We start from the raw sequence: 14,083 nt of genomic DNA on the forward strand, positions 1-14,083 counted from the left end.
CGGTACCTACAATCATATTGATTTAAGAGCCTCCGCTTCCACCGCTCAGTCACATGACTTCCGTTGTTCTCTGTAATCCTCTGCTAAGAGCTACTTCTTAGTTTAAAAGATTTTGATTGTAAATATATTAATTACGAATTAGTGTATGATTTTAACAGGTTTTTTTGGATATCATCTCTCCAATCTGACGCCATTTGGGCTGATTCGAAGCTTAACCGCTGACAAGTTTACCATTTTAATTGGTAAGTTAGAAAAAGTCAGAAAGCCGAATAAAATCGCATTTACAAAGTAGCTTCCACAGAAGAGGTAGGAATGGACAAGTCTACGTCGAGTCATGCTAAGATCGCAGTAGTTCGAAAACCAGTGGCCAGTTTTATGTAACACTCCCAATCTTGCTTACTTTTTAACGTAATTTAAGCTGTGTTTTTTTACATGTATATACATATGCACTTAAACTTAATATCTATGGACTGACAAGTGCACAACTTTATCTACACTTATGAAATTGTTGCGCAGAAAATTAGTACTGTTAAATTCTAGTATGCATTAAACTCAGTAAGAAGTAAGAACTAAGGATCAAGAACTACGTAATAAGAACTACGAACTGAAAACTAAGAACAAAGAAGTGAGGATCAAAAACTAAGAATTAAGAGCTTAAAACCAAAAACGAAATACCTAGAAAAAAGAACTTAAGAATAAAAACTAAGAACTTAGAATTAATAACTAAGAACCAAAAGCTAAGGACTAAGAGCTAAGAGCTAAACAATCAAAACCTTAGAAGTTAGAACTAAGACCTAAAAACTAAAAAAATAGATCCAAAACCTAGAACAAAAAATAAAAGTAGTACAAACAACAACTAAAACAAACAAAAAGGAGTATAAAACAAAATAACAAGCCAAAAATAAAACAAAGGAACAACAACAATATAAAACATCAGCAAAAAAAATGGAGCAAACAACAAAAAAACCAAAAAATACAAGCAAAACATGCAGCATACAACAAATTAAACAACCACAAAAAAAAGAAACATACAACAAAAACCAACAACAACAATAACAGCAAACAAGAAAAAGGAAAAAACAGCAAACAACTAAAAACACTCAACAAACAAAAAACAAACCACATAGAATAAAGATAGACCACAAACAATAAACAAAAAACGATAAATAAAACACAGTTTTAAACGTCAAGAAGAAATAGCAAATAAAAACAACGGAAAAAAATTACAAATTACAAATATGTAAAAAAGCCAACACCAAGTCCAACACATCAAAACAAAGAAAAAAGCAGTAAAAAACACAAATATACAACCTAGAATATGCCTACAATTGATAACTCGGAGAAAAAAAATAAAAAACAGAAACTTACCACCTACGTAATCAAAGCTTTGCGGCCCCAAAGTGTAACAAATTGTAACTCGATAGCAGATCTGCGAATACAACCTCTTACACCTCGGGCTATCAGTCTTCATAAACAGGTGACATAGAATCAATAAAATTATTTCCATGCAGTCTGGTTAGCTCCCTAATATAGAATTGATATACGGCAAAGGATTATACTCAACTGAAAGACTGCTCACCATTTTCGTTTAGCTTGTCTACCAATACAACGACAGCAGAAACAATACTTACAGACACACTTAACCGAAAAATATTGCAATATCGTCCTCGAAGAGTTCTGTGGAAAATCATAAAATCGTTTTACTGGAATAAAAAGTTGTTGATGAGTTTCTTGAAAATAGATAATTGGCCCTCTGAATCAACAACAATAATATATATGATTACTTATTACGTAACATACAAAATTGTAAAACACAATTTCAGCATGCAAACAAATTCCGCCAAAAATTCTTTCCAGCAAGTTTTTCAATGCACCCCTGTCTGTTTCTAGATCTATTCCCACCGCCTGGTATTGCGGTTGTCATGGCATGTTGAATTTTGCGTTACAACGCTGTTGCGGTCGCTGCAGCTGTTGCTGCAGCCTGTGAGTGTGGTTGCATTGCGCCTTAAAAGCTAATCAAAAGGGCTTAGAGCTGAAAAAGAATACTAAACAAGAAGAAGAACAAAAAAAAAAAATAAATAAAATAAAAAAACCTATAAAAAAATAACCGCGTTGTCATGCTGAGTGCACAAGAAAATGCGGCAAGTGGGTTAAAAAAAATATATAAAAACCTCAGAAAACAAATTGCTGCTGCAAGATTTGTAAAAGCAGTGCCTGAAAAATAAAAAAAATAAAGGCATGAGGGCGACGTTTGGGGTCAGCAAAAATGTTTTGCGTGTCAAATGTAGATGTAAAGTAACTGTAAAAGTAGCTGTTAGGAAAAAATCCCAAAAACATGTATCAGGTATGTGTGTGCATACCTTCGAGCATTGCTTGCGTGAACAAGTGACACAAAAAGTATCTGTCGGCATGACTAATCCTTTAGGCGTTAATTCGTTCAAACCAACTCTCACACCTCTTGTGAATTACTCAGTGCTTGAGTCTGGTTGTATGCCGCGCGCATATGATGAGCGATTGTGTAGTGAAGTGACCTGTTTGCAAGCTTGTGTTCTCTGAAGTACATTATCTCTTAATTAAAGTGCTAAAATGTTTGGATGATTTAAAGAAAATAAATTTTTTAAATTTTCAAGCCTTTTAATTTAATAGTTTATCAAATTTAATTTTAATAAGACTTAACTAAGCTCTTAAAATGTCTCATCAATATAAGTTTTTTCTTAAAAAAACGGCTTTTCTAGAAAAAATTTTAAATACGAAATCTTTTTGGAGTTTTTTTTTAAATATTTTGCATAGCATATTTGTTTGGTAAATTAATATAAACAATTTTATATTGCTGTAAAGTTTTTTTTTTTGATAATTCTAAATAATTTTTTTTTTAATTTTGTTTACAAAAAGTTAAGCTGTCGTAAGTTCTTTAAGTAGTTTTTTAAGTTCTTTGAAAAATTAACATTAATAAAAAAATTTTTAGTAACATAAAGAAACATTTATCAGTTTATTTGTTTTAACTTACTTCATATGATTTGAATAAATTTCATATTAAAAAAAAAAAAATGTATATATATACATACTTATGTGTAAAATTTTCATGAAGCTTTTTAAAAAAACTTTTGTTTTAAGATTTTAAGTGTATAGTTTGGTACCCAAAAACATAGAAGATGTTAAGAAAAAAAAACAGAAAAAATATGGTAATTTTAACTTATGAAATTTTTTTAAACATCAAATTTTTCACAGGAAGGGGTCTTTGATACCCAGAAACATGAAACATAGCTAAAATAGAAATATAAGACAAAATTAAGCTGGAGAATTTTCTAAGAAAATTAAATAAAAAATTTATAAAATGAAATACACAGAAAAAAAAATTATAAAATAGAACTAAATCATGAAATTAAAAAAAAAAAATTTTATTTTCAGAAAATTTTCAGAGAATGGTTTTTTGGTACCCAGAAACATGAAACATGGTTAAAATTGAAATAAAAAAAAATTATAAAATGAACCTTGTAGGGAATTTTTCAAAAAACAAATTTTTCAACCATGTTTGCATTTTTTTTTAAATGTTTTAAAAATTTTGAAACATGAAAACATGTTTAAAATTTCTACTAACATTAACAACTTTTAACTAATTTAATTTAATTCTCAAAAAAAAAAAAAAAAAAAAAAAAAATTGTTAGAAATAGGACAGAAAAAGTTCTTTATGAAATTTTTTGTTGTTGCTAGTATCATTGAAAACCGTTCATAAGTTCACCTGATTTCAAAATCTTATACAATTGAAATTGACAAAAAACAGAAAAAAAATTTTTTTTTAAGTTTCTAGTCCGTTTATTGAAGATATTTCTTTTCATTCTGAAATTCTTTATCAATAGGCCGAATAAAATATTATCAAAATTTTTATTAAATAAATTTAAAATGATGTTGTTTTAAGATAATCTTCTAGATTTTTTGTTCTGTTTTGGTGACCGATGATAAAATTATGCCATCGCTCAAATGGTCAGTCTCACAAAGACTAGAATTTGGAAATCTTGAATTTGACATCTTTTACAGACACTGTTTATATACTTCACCATACATACATACATACACGGTCAGATAAGTGCTTATATATTTTGTACATCCATTCATATAGCTGCGCTCTGTTTTTTGATGAAAGGAACTGGCAGCACAACCTGTTGCGATACTCAACCACGCTACGTGACCCAGTTGAATTAGGAGATGCTTGTTGCTTGCCGTGAGGGAAAATTTCGTGTAAACTAAGCAAAAACACGAAGGAGGCAACAAAACAACATTCATCGACCGCTAACTAACGACGCGCCCATAACGGGCTTTACTAGCGAGCGTGCTAACTTTCTAGTCCTACGCTTTGAGGCTCCTACGCGCAACAGTGGGAGGTACGGGTTGACAAAGCACACGTCAAGTAATTGAAAAGTGGAAAAACATCGTAAAGCGCCACAGTGTTGGCAAGGTAACGCGCTTATACATAGTTAGCCAATGTATGTGGCTATGTCACTTGCGTTCTAAGTATTCAAGCTATTTGTTAGCAAGGCATACCTACAACTAAATGAATTTAGTCCACTAAGCGAAAATAAACACGATGAGATAAAATTCTGCATTACAAATATTTGTACTTGCTTGTTTTTTGTTATTGTAAAGTTTTGTTTTTCTTTTATATTAGCTGTAACACTTCTCTTTTGCATTGTATTTACTCATGTACTTAGTTATGCGTGGTGTTGCGTGGGTTGGTCGGTGCAATTAATAAAACTAATTTTGTATAACGCGCTCACCTACACAGAGACACACACAGCTCAGCGCCTAATGAGTGTAAATTGTATTTGTAGCAAGCGCAACCAAGCGTAAAAGAACGCATTGCAGGCAGCAGTGGATTTAGATGAAGATGTGATAAGTGCATCTAAGTGATTAAAACTATGCCCTACAGGGTTCCCCCTTTGTTTTTATTAAAGCTTAGTAGAGGTGTATATAATTAGATGGAAGTGGTTTATAAATATTTATTTTAAGATCGCGGGTTCGAATCGAGCTCAAGGCCTAACAATAATTTTTTATCATTATTATTGTTATGATACATTTTTTCTTAATTGAAAAAATTTTTAAATTAGAATAGAAGAAAGAAAAAATTTTAGACAACTTGACAACTAAAATTTTTTCTTTCTTCTATTCTAATTTAAAAATTTTTTCAATTAAGAAAAAATGTATCATAACAATAATAATGATAAAAAATTGTTGTTAGGCCTTGAGCTCGATTCGAACCCGCGATCTTAAAATCAGTAGGCCGATATAACAACAAAAATTGTTAATATTTATTTTACTTTTAGCTCTTCTTTGATAAAATCTGTGTTGGAGGCAGCTCAGCTAACATAAATCCATACATATATGAGGGTTTAATTTGGTTAGAACATTGGAGGGGGATGAGCCTCTCCAGATTTTTCTGTAAAAACATTCCTGGAAGAATTGTTATACCGTCCAAAAAGGTGTGCAAGTCATTTTTTCGTTGGGTGAACTGGCGCCAATTGGTCGCACCAATGGAATATAAATCGTTTTCCACCTGGTATATGCAGCGGAAAGGGGGCCACCCTCTTACTCTGATTCAGTAGTTGGGTTTCCATAAAAATACGTTCTTAACCTAGCCAGCCAGCTTGGATGATATCACGTGTATGAAATTCGATTTAGGAGGAAAAGCTTGAAATAGATCAATCCATATCCGACGCTTTGATAACAATCAAAAAGTTGGATGCAGCCGCGTTTGCTTAATGAGAGTAGAGACCTCGCTAGAGCTTATGAGGTTGATGCCATTATTACTTTTGCGTTCTTGTTGGATGTTTCCAAAAAAGGTGCATGCAGTCTCGTCTGCCTGATGCGAGTAGGAATCCAACTCATATTAGTTAAGCCTACATACCATTTTTTTTGCAAATTTTGAATAGGTTCGCCAAATACCCACCACTTCATTGCATTAAACTCGTTTCGGGGATGCCCAACTGCCTGGGAATTAACGATGGCCTTACCATAGCAAGAGGAGTTGTTGTGGTTTATCGTTAATCTTCGCTTATATTTAATACAAGAACACTTAAACCGCATTGGCGGACAGATGATTCTATGATCAAAGGGTGAATTACTCATAATCTTTTAATTTAGATAAGGAGGAGGAAAGCGCTACAAGTGATGAGTTAGTATTGATTTCCAAAATAGAATTCGGTGAGTGTCTTTACCGCTAATCAGTGAATCGAAATTGCTCCAGAAACTGGGGCTTTCATCGATAGCATCTCGGACCAATGTGTGGATTCGTTGTTTGTTGCGCGACGAAGGGAAGCATTGTGATCTTTGCATTATTCGCTCGTTTATTCATGGTGCCTTGTTTTTGCACTCATGGAAAAGTTTTTGTGACCACCGAGCGGTGGAAAGGAATGGCTCATATCCTGTAATTTTGTTTCAAGGTTCAAAACTTGCAGGCCCTACCTGAATAGTTCAAGAAACTGGTGGGGACATGACGGTCACAACCATAGATGGTATATAAAATAATAATTTTCTATATAATTTTGAATAATTTATTTAAAATTTATTTTTTAAAAAGATATTTTTGATAACTGAAAATATTTTCATAATTCATTTAATAATTTGGGAAAAATTTAAACAACGTGACATCAGGACGGACAAGGCGACAGCTGTTTCGATTATACCTTGTAAATCTTTTCAAAACCTTTTCTCCCGAGAGTGGGAGTCGAACCCGCTTCAAATAATTGTTTTCATACATTTAAAAAAAAGCAATAATGGCAATTTCCGATTAAATCACACAAACAGACAAAATTGGTTAATTCGTTGTAGTTCTATAAATAGAACAAAAACAGCAACAATACCAAAGTTTCTTTGAAAACCGCCGTACTAACAAGCATAGCTTTAACACATAATTGCATACGAAGAAGTATGCAATGTGTAAAAGATTAAAATATGCAAAAGAAGGAAATTGGGAAAAACTTTACAACAACTAAGGCATGACGTAGCTGAATGCGTTTGTAACCATTTCAACTATCGTAGGAGTGCGGGTTCGACTCCCACTCCCGGGAGAAAAGACTTTGAAGAGATTTACAAGGTATAATCGAATCAGCTGTCGCCTTGTCCGTCCTGATGTCACGTTGTTTAAATTTTTCCCAAATTATTAAATAAATTATAAAAATTAAAAATTGCTTCAAATAAATGTTTTCATACATTAAAAAAAAAAAAAAAAACCAATATGGGCAATTTCCGATTAAATCATGAAAATATATAAATTTTTTGATAATAAACAATAAACAATCCAATAATAGAAAATTTAAAATATAACAAAATATATTTATTGCAAGTACATAAATAACCCTACATCTACTCCCCCTCCAGTGAAACGAAAAATTTATTTTTTTAATGTTAATTTACAATGTATATTGATTACTATAATTTGTTATTGTTGTTAGTTTTTATTTGTTGTAGTAGTTTTATGTGAATTAATATTAGCTATTTATAATATAATATTGCTATTTATAACAATGCGATTGAAGAACCTAGGATGAGTTTGAATGATAGCAGTTTGCAACTTTGTGTGCTTAATCATTAAAAAAATTAAAAACTTGTATTTTGCAGAATATATGTTCAATATATAATTGTACTCTGCATAATGTATGTCCAAGTTGTTGATAAGGCATGAAAAGTTGATTCCTTTAATTGTTTGAGGGTGAAATTGTCATTGATTCATGTTATGTTAATGAGTATAAATTGAGTTTTTAATATGATTTACATTTCAATGTGAAATGTTGATATTTAGGAAAATATTTCGTTAAAATTTATTTAAAAAAATCTTTAAGAGATTTTTTAAAATTGTAGAAATTTGTTTGATTTTTAAAAATCAAAGTTATTTATTTTTTGTTTTTTTGTAGTAGATTGTGTTATTTTCGAATTGAATATGAATTAATTTGCATTGCGGAGTTTGTATATCTGTTGTTGTAAAATATTTTATATTTGTAGATGATATATATTCTCGAATATAAACTGGAGAAGAAGTGCGTATAATTAATATAAATAATAAATTGACTGTTGTTTTAAAACAATTAATATACATTTTTAAGCAATGTAACATTAGTATTCTAAATGGAATTATTTTGTTTAGATTAAATTTTCATTTCATAATGTAACAAAAGATTGAAGAAACAAACTTTTTAAAATAAAATGTGCAGGGATGTCATGGAATCCAATTGCTGTCGGAATCGGATTGATAAACGACAAAAAAATTACTTTGGTGCCATGAAATGTTATCGGTTTAATGTTCGAATTGGAATTAGTGTCGGTTTTAGGTGTGACAGAATCCGATAATATTGAGTTTGCTGTCGGAAACAATCCAATCAGTTAAATGCTGTTGGATTTCATTTTGATAGCGGTTTTTCTCTTGCAGTTGAATATTTTCTAAAAATGTGAGTAAATAAAGTTTTATTTTATAAAAATAAATGTAAATTTACATATATTTTCATTTTTAATAGGGGAAAGCATAAAAATTCAATGCAACACAGTATTTTGATATTGCGAAGGGCTTCACGAAGCACATCATCTAAAATCGTTGACACCGTGCTTCTACCTACACTCATGCTAGAATCCTTGCCAACTGATCTTTGATAAGATCCTTCAGCTAAAAATCGTAACGTAGTTGCTAGCTGCAGCCCTGGCAGAACTTTCGAGCGAGTTAAGCGTCCTTCAATGGTGTCCAATACCATTCGGAAAGCCCCTTTGTTTATGCGATAGTATGCAATGTAACTGCAAATACACTATAAATATTCAGAAACCCACATTAAGAAATATTTTTAATTACGCTGTCTGTGGCAACTCAAATGGATTGCTGCGATCTTTCAAAACTTTCCTTTTGACTTTCTCGCAACTTTCTTCTTCCAATAACATAAATGCTACAACTGCTGATGACATTTTGGTGTCAATAAATTTGCTTATTTCTGTTTAAATGCACAAAACAATTATTTTATAAAATTTTGCCAAAAAAATTTACATCAAAATTGCCGGTGCACCTATAACACTGCAAAACAGCTGATTCGAACATCGCTTTCATTTACATTTGAAAAGAGCAAACCCAATACGGTTTTATGATACCAATTTAAATCAATATTGGTTTGTAATTCCGACAAAATACAAAACCGACTTGGATTCCATGACAGCCCTGATGAGTACTAGTTGTCGAAAAATGCAAACATTTTGAACAATACAGTTCACTAAATGGTAAGATCATTTTACTGGTACTACTAATTTATGTGTTACATTTATTGTTGTTATTTTTATTTTTATTTTCGGCCTTTCAAAAGTTATATGAAGAAGAATTTCCGAGCTCAAGGCCACACATATATATGAGTAATAAAAATGCATTGAATTACAATACCATATATGTTGTATTTATTTATTTTGTCGATATTTCGATTTCAATTAGAAATCATCCTCAGGGCTGTAAAAGATAAATTTTTCCATAAAAACTGTAAATGCACAAACACAACATTTATTGCATTTATTATTACATTTATTTTGATATTTTTAAATTTAAAAAAAGTTGAATTTTCAAAAATAAATTGTTGTACGTTGTATGAATAGTTTAGTAGATTATTAGTGTCATTTAAAAAATAAATGTGGGCGTAGGGCAAAATTCGTAATGTTAAACATATATATGTATATATATATATTTAATTTTTGATTTAAGTATCTATATGATTGATACGATTATCACTGGTTAATAGGATTTTAAGATTTTTGTTTTACAAAGAAAGCTTTGTATGTGATCAAAACGATATTTGTATATATTCAACTCCCGTAACGTATTCAGAACACTAAGTTTATTATAGCTTTTGAGAAATTGGAGCGATTCAGGCAATGTTTCGAGAAGGTTTTTAGATAAATTAACGTATGTAGCTAATGTGCTCCTCTGATGCCGTTTGGAGTACCTCATCAAGCATTGTTGAAAGATATTGCACTGTCACATTAAGTGTGTGTGCATTTCTCATTTTGTATTTATCGGGAAATATTGCATTCTCATTACAGTCGTCAGTTGGACGACGTGCGTTATTCAAACTATATGCACTCATGTTATATGAACTATTTGGTATAAATGAAATTGCCGACGATGTCGATGATAAAGAATTTGTATCACTTTGATAAAGATGTTGTTTTTCTATAGAGGTACACGCACGTTCCCGTAATGTTCATAGAATACACGTAGTATGGATTTAATCGGATTGCCGTCGACTTGTATGTTAACTAAATGCGCTAAGGAGGTCAATGACAATGGCAGATTAGTTATTGAATTGTTTGTAAAATTAAGTTTTATTAGATTTTTTGAAAGCGAAATTTCTTCCGGGATTTTCGTTATTTTGTTATCGCGTAAATCAAGAACTATATGTATAGGTCAGAAGGATCGTTGGTAGGATCGCCAGATATAGAATATAATAATTTTCTATATAAGGTTGAATAATTTATTTAAACATTATTTTTTAAAAAGATATTTTTGATAACTGAATATATTTTCATTTTTTGTTGATAATAAACAATAAACAATCTTATAATAAAAAATTTCAAATATAACAAAGTATATTTATTACCAGTACTTAAATAACCTTACAGATGGGTTTATTTTTTGTTATATACTCCACAGTGGTCTACAAGTAGCTAACAGCAATAATAGTCCTCCATATACTTATGTGTCATAAATAGATAGATAATTAATTGAGGATCGCACTTCGACCATTGGTCTATTGTGCCCTCATCTTCTTCACAGCACCTCATCGAAGCCGACATCTCTGATGAACCGTAGCAGTTCACCTGGCTTGAGGGATTTGATATGAGAATGCTCTGGAAATGGTGAGCCCATAAACTTAGCCCTTCTTCTTAAAGTTGTGTCACATTCCAAAAGGATATGATCCCCAGTCTCCGCTGATCGCTCACAATATCGGCATGCGTTGTTCGATTACGTATATGTCATGCCTTTATCAAGTGCTGTGCTTGATATCATGCTGACCTCAGAGTATGATTTATTTTAGGACGTCCTTTAAAAATTGTACTTATATTAGGTTCAGCATACCTTTATAGAATGTAAAGAAGTTCAAGGCGTTTAGAAATCGAATAGGAAAGGACCGTGTTCCCAGAATATACGCACATATCTTACGCAGCATGTACGGACGAGTTGGAAAAGGGAAATGCATTCTTCGAAGTTTTTTAAACTGTTTTATTTAGTTTGACACTGTGTAGCGCACAGAATTTTTTATTTGAAATTTAAGTAACTTCCCGATAAGGTACAAGCTTGAGGCTTGGAATATAGTTCAGAACCCGATGACAATGCAATAATAAGAAAAAACTCCGATTGGTGGCGCATGGATCGAAATATTTCAAAAAATCGTACTTGTGATCCGATTTGGCTCATATTTGGAACACATAATACATACATGAATAGAAGGAAACCCATGAAAAGAAAATCGCCGCTAGGTGGCAAAAGGATCGAGATATTCAGAAAAATCGTATTTGTGCTCCGATAAGGCTCATATTTGGAACAAATATATAGAGTCCAGTAGAAGTGATATCAGAATACTTTCAGTTCAAGGAGGGACAAGCATACGTAGCGCTGAGTCGAGTAAAATCCTTGGAAGGATTATTTATTGAGGACTTAGATTATAACAAATTGCCACGAAAGAGACTTTGTAAATATGATCCACTAAATAAACGTAGTAGAATGAGAAATAATATGCAGTTAAATAAATATTAAAACTTAAAAATAAAATAAGTAGCAAAAAAAATTTGTTGTTAAACGGTTTTATTGAAAACAATACTTACATTAAATAACTATAAAGCTAGAAATTAATTATGTAGGTCCTAGGTACCAGTCATCACACTCCTCATCAATCTGTCAATAGAAATTTGACGCGTCCAATGCTTTTATTTAATTGTCTGATAAACGCCATAGATTGATGATGAGTGTGGTTACTAGTACCTAGGGCCCACCTAATTATTTTCTACATTTTAGTATTATTATTACTTAATGGAAGTATCATTTTCAATAAAACCGTTTATCTAAAACTTTGTTTTTAATTATTTTATTTAGTAGGCATTCCCACCCGATTGTTTGATATAAAAAACATAAGACTTGCTGTTCATCAACTTGTGGGATAGAGTTATGTTAAAGCCAATTTTTTTTAACCCCATCCTACGTTTTGTTTATGTCAATTCTTCACGATCCGGACAGTTCAATCTAATTTAACCTTCTGCAAATATCTCTATTTTGCACTACCATTGCAGTTTAAGTAATTCAAACATGCTATTTCGCAACTATTTATACTCACAGTACACATAGTTAGACGAATACCAAACACAAAAAGTGAGGCAATGAATATACTCATAAGTGCGCCAGATAAGAAAAATGCAATGTGTGCAACAAAAATTTAGAGCTTGAAGTAAACAACCAAACGATCAACATAATGGCCGTACAGCCAAAAGAATGACCAATGCATCAAATCGTTCAAATCGTTCTACGTTTCAACGGTCAATCGACCATTCAACCAAAGAATCTCACCAGGCGCTCACCACTCACTGTGGCAGCCATTCAACCGGAAATCTCTATTCATCAAATGGCCAGTGAGAAATTGCCACTGATATGGCTGCTGATGAGGGTTCGCATTGTTTTTACTGTGTGTATGTATGTGTGTGTGATTGTTTTCATTTGTTTTGTTATGCGGCTTCTTCGTATGCATTTTATTGATTTTTATATATATGTGTATATTAGGCCGGGTCGATTTGTGGGGAGGCAAAAAAATCGCCCATTGCTCTGTGAAAATCATATTCTAGGGATCAAAATAAGAAACTTTGCCGAAGGAACCATACCTCTAAAACGAATTCTGGTGTCCCCCAATTTGGGTCGAACTTTTGGGTAGGGGCAAATTTTGAAAAATCCCACTTTGACCCATTTAGAGTGCTCCAATCGAGTCCAAATGTATGATCGACCCCCACTAACTTTGGAGGCCCGACTCACCGATGCCAGTGGCACCCTCTGGAACCCCCCTGGGGGTTCACCATACAAACATTTCAAAAAATCGCCGGTTTTGCACTTTACATGAAAAAATCAGCACAAACATATCCATACCTTCTGAAAAGAGGTGCACCACTGCGTATACGTAACATTTTATTATTACGTATAAACAAATAAAAAAATTTGCAATAAAATAATTTGAAATGTTTGTATGGTGAACCCCCAGGGGGGTTCCAGGGGGTGTGCCACTGGCATCGGTGGGTCGGACCTCCAAAGTTAGTGGGGGTCGGTCATACATTTGGACTCGATTGGAGCACTCTAAATGGGTCAAAGTGGGATTTTTCAAAATTTGCCCCTACCCAAAAGTTCGACCCAAATTGGGGGAAACCAGAATTCGTTTTAGAGGTATGGTTCCTTCGGAAAAGTTTCTTATTTTGATCCCTAGAATACGATTTTCATAGAGCAATGACCGATTTTAAATCGACCTGCCCTAGTGTATATGTTTACTTTTTATTTTTATTTTTTCATTATTTTTATTATGCTACTTGTTATTCTTTCAACAACTCGCTGCTACTTTTTGTTAAAGGAATTTTTTCTGTTGATGCACTGTTTTTGTTATTTGTGGCTTTTATCGCTATTCAATTGTTATGAAAGAAAAAAAAATGGAATTTTTAAATAAACTTTGTTTTTGTTTTCAGTCAATTTAAATTTGAAGTGAAGTTATCTCTTTCGAAATTTTTTATACACAATTTTTGTCACACGAATGTAGTTAGTTGATATGAAGAAAAAAATTGTTATTTGCAAGTGTAAATGTAGATATTAGACTGTACAAATTATGCTCAAATGAAGACATTTTTTGGTATAATTTTTCAAAAAAGTTTCGATTGAACCGAATTCATGTAACAACGACCAACTCAATTTTTAATGTTGTTACAAAAAAAATGTTCGAATATAATGCAAAAATTTCAAAAGTTTTTACATATGTAAGTACGATCTTGCAACAAACAGGATGGTTGAGTAAAAAAAGTAAAAAGAACAAAGTAACGAGAACATATCAGAGAC

This window comes from Eurosta solidaginis, chromosome 2 (genome assembly GCF_040869045.1).
Source record: "Eurosta solidaginis isolate ZX-2024a chromosome 2, ASM4086904v1, whole genome shotgun sequence".
Classification (NCBI taxonomy): domain Eukaryota; kingdom Metazoa; phylum Arthropoda; class Insecta; order Diptera; family Tephritidae; genus Eurosta; species Eurosta solidaginis.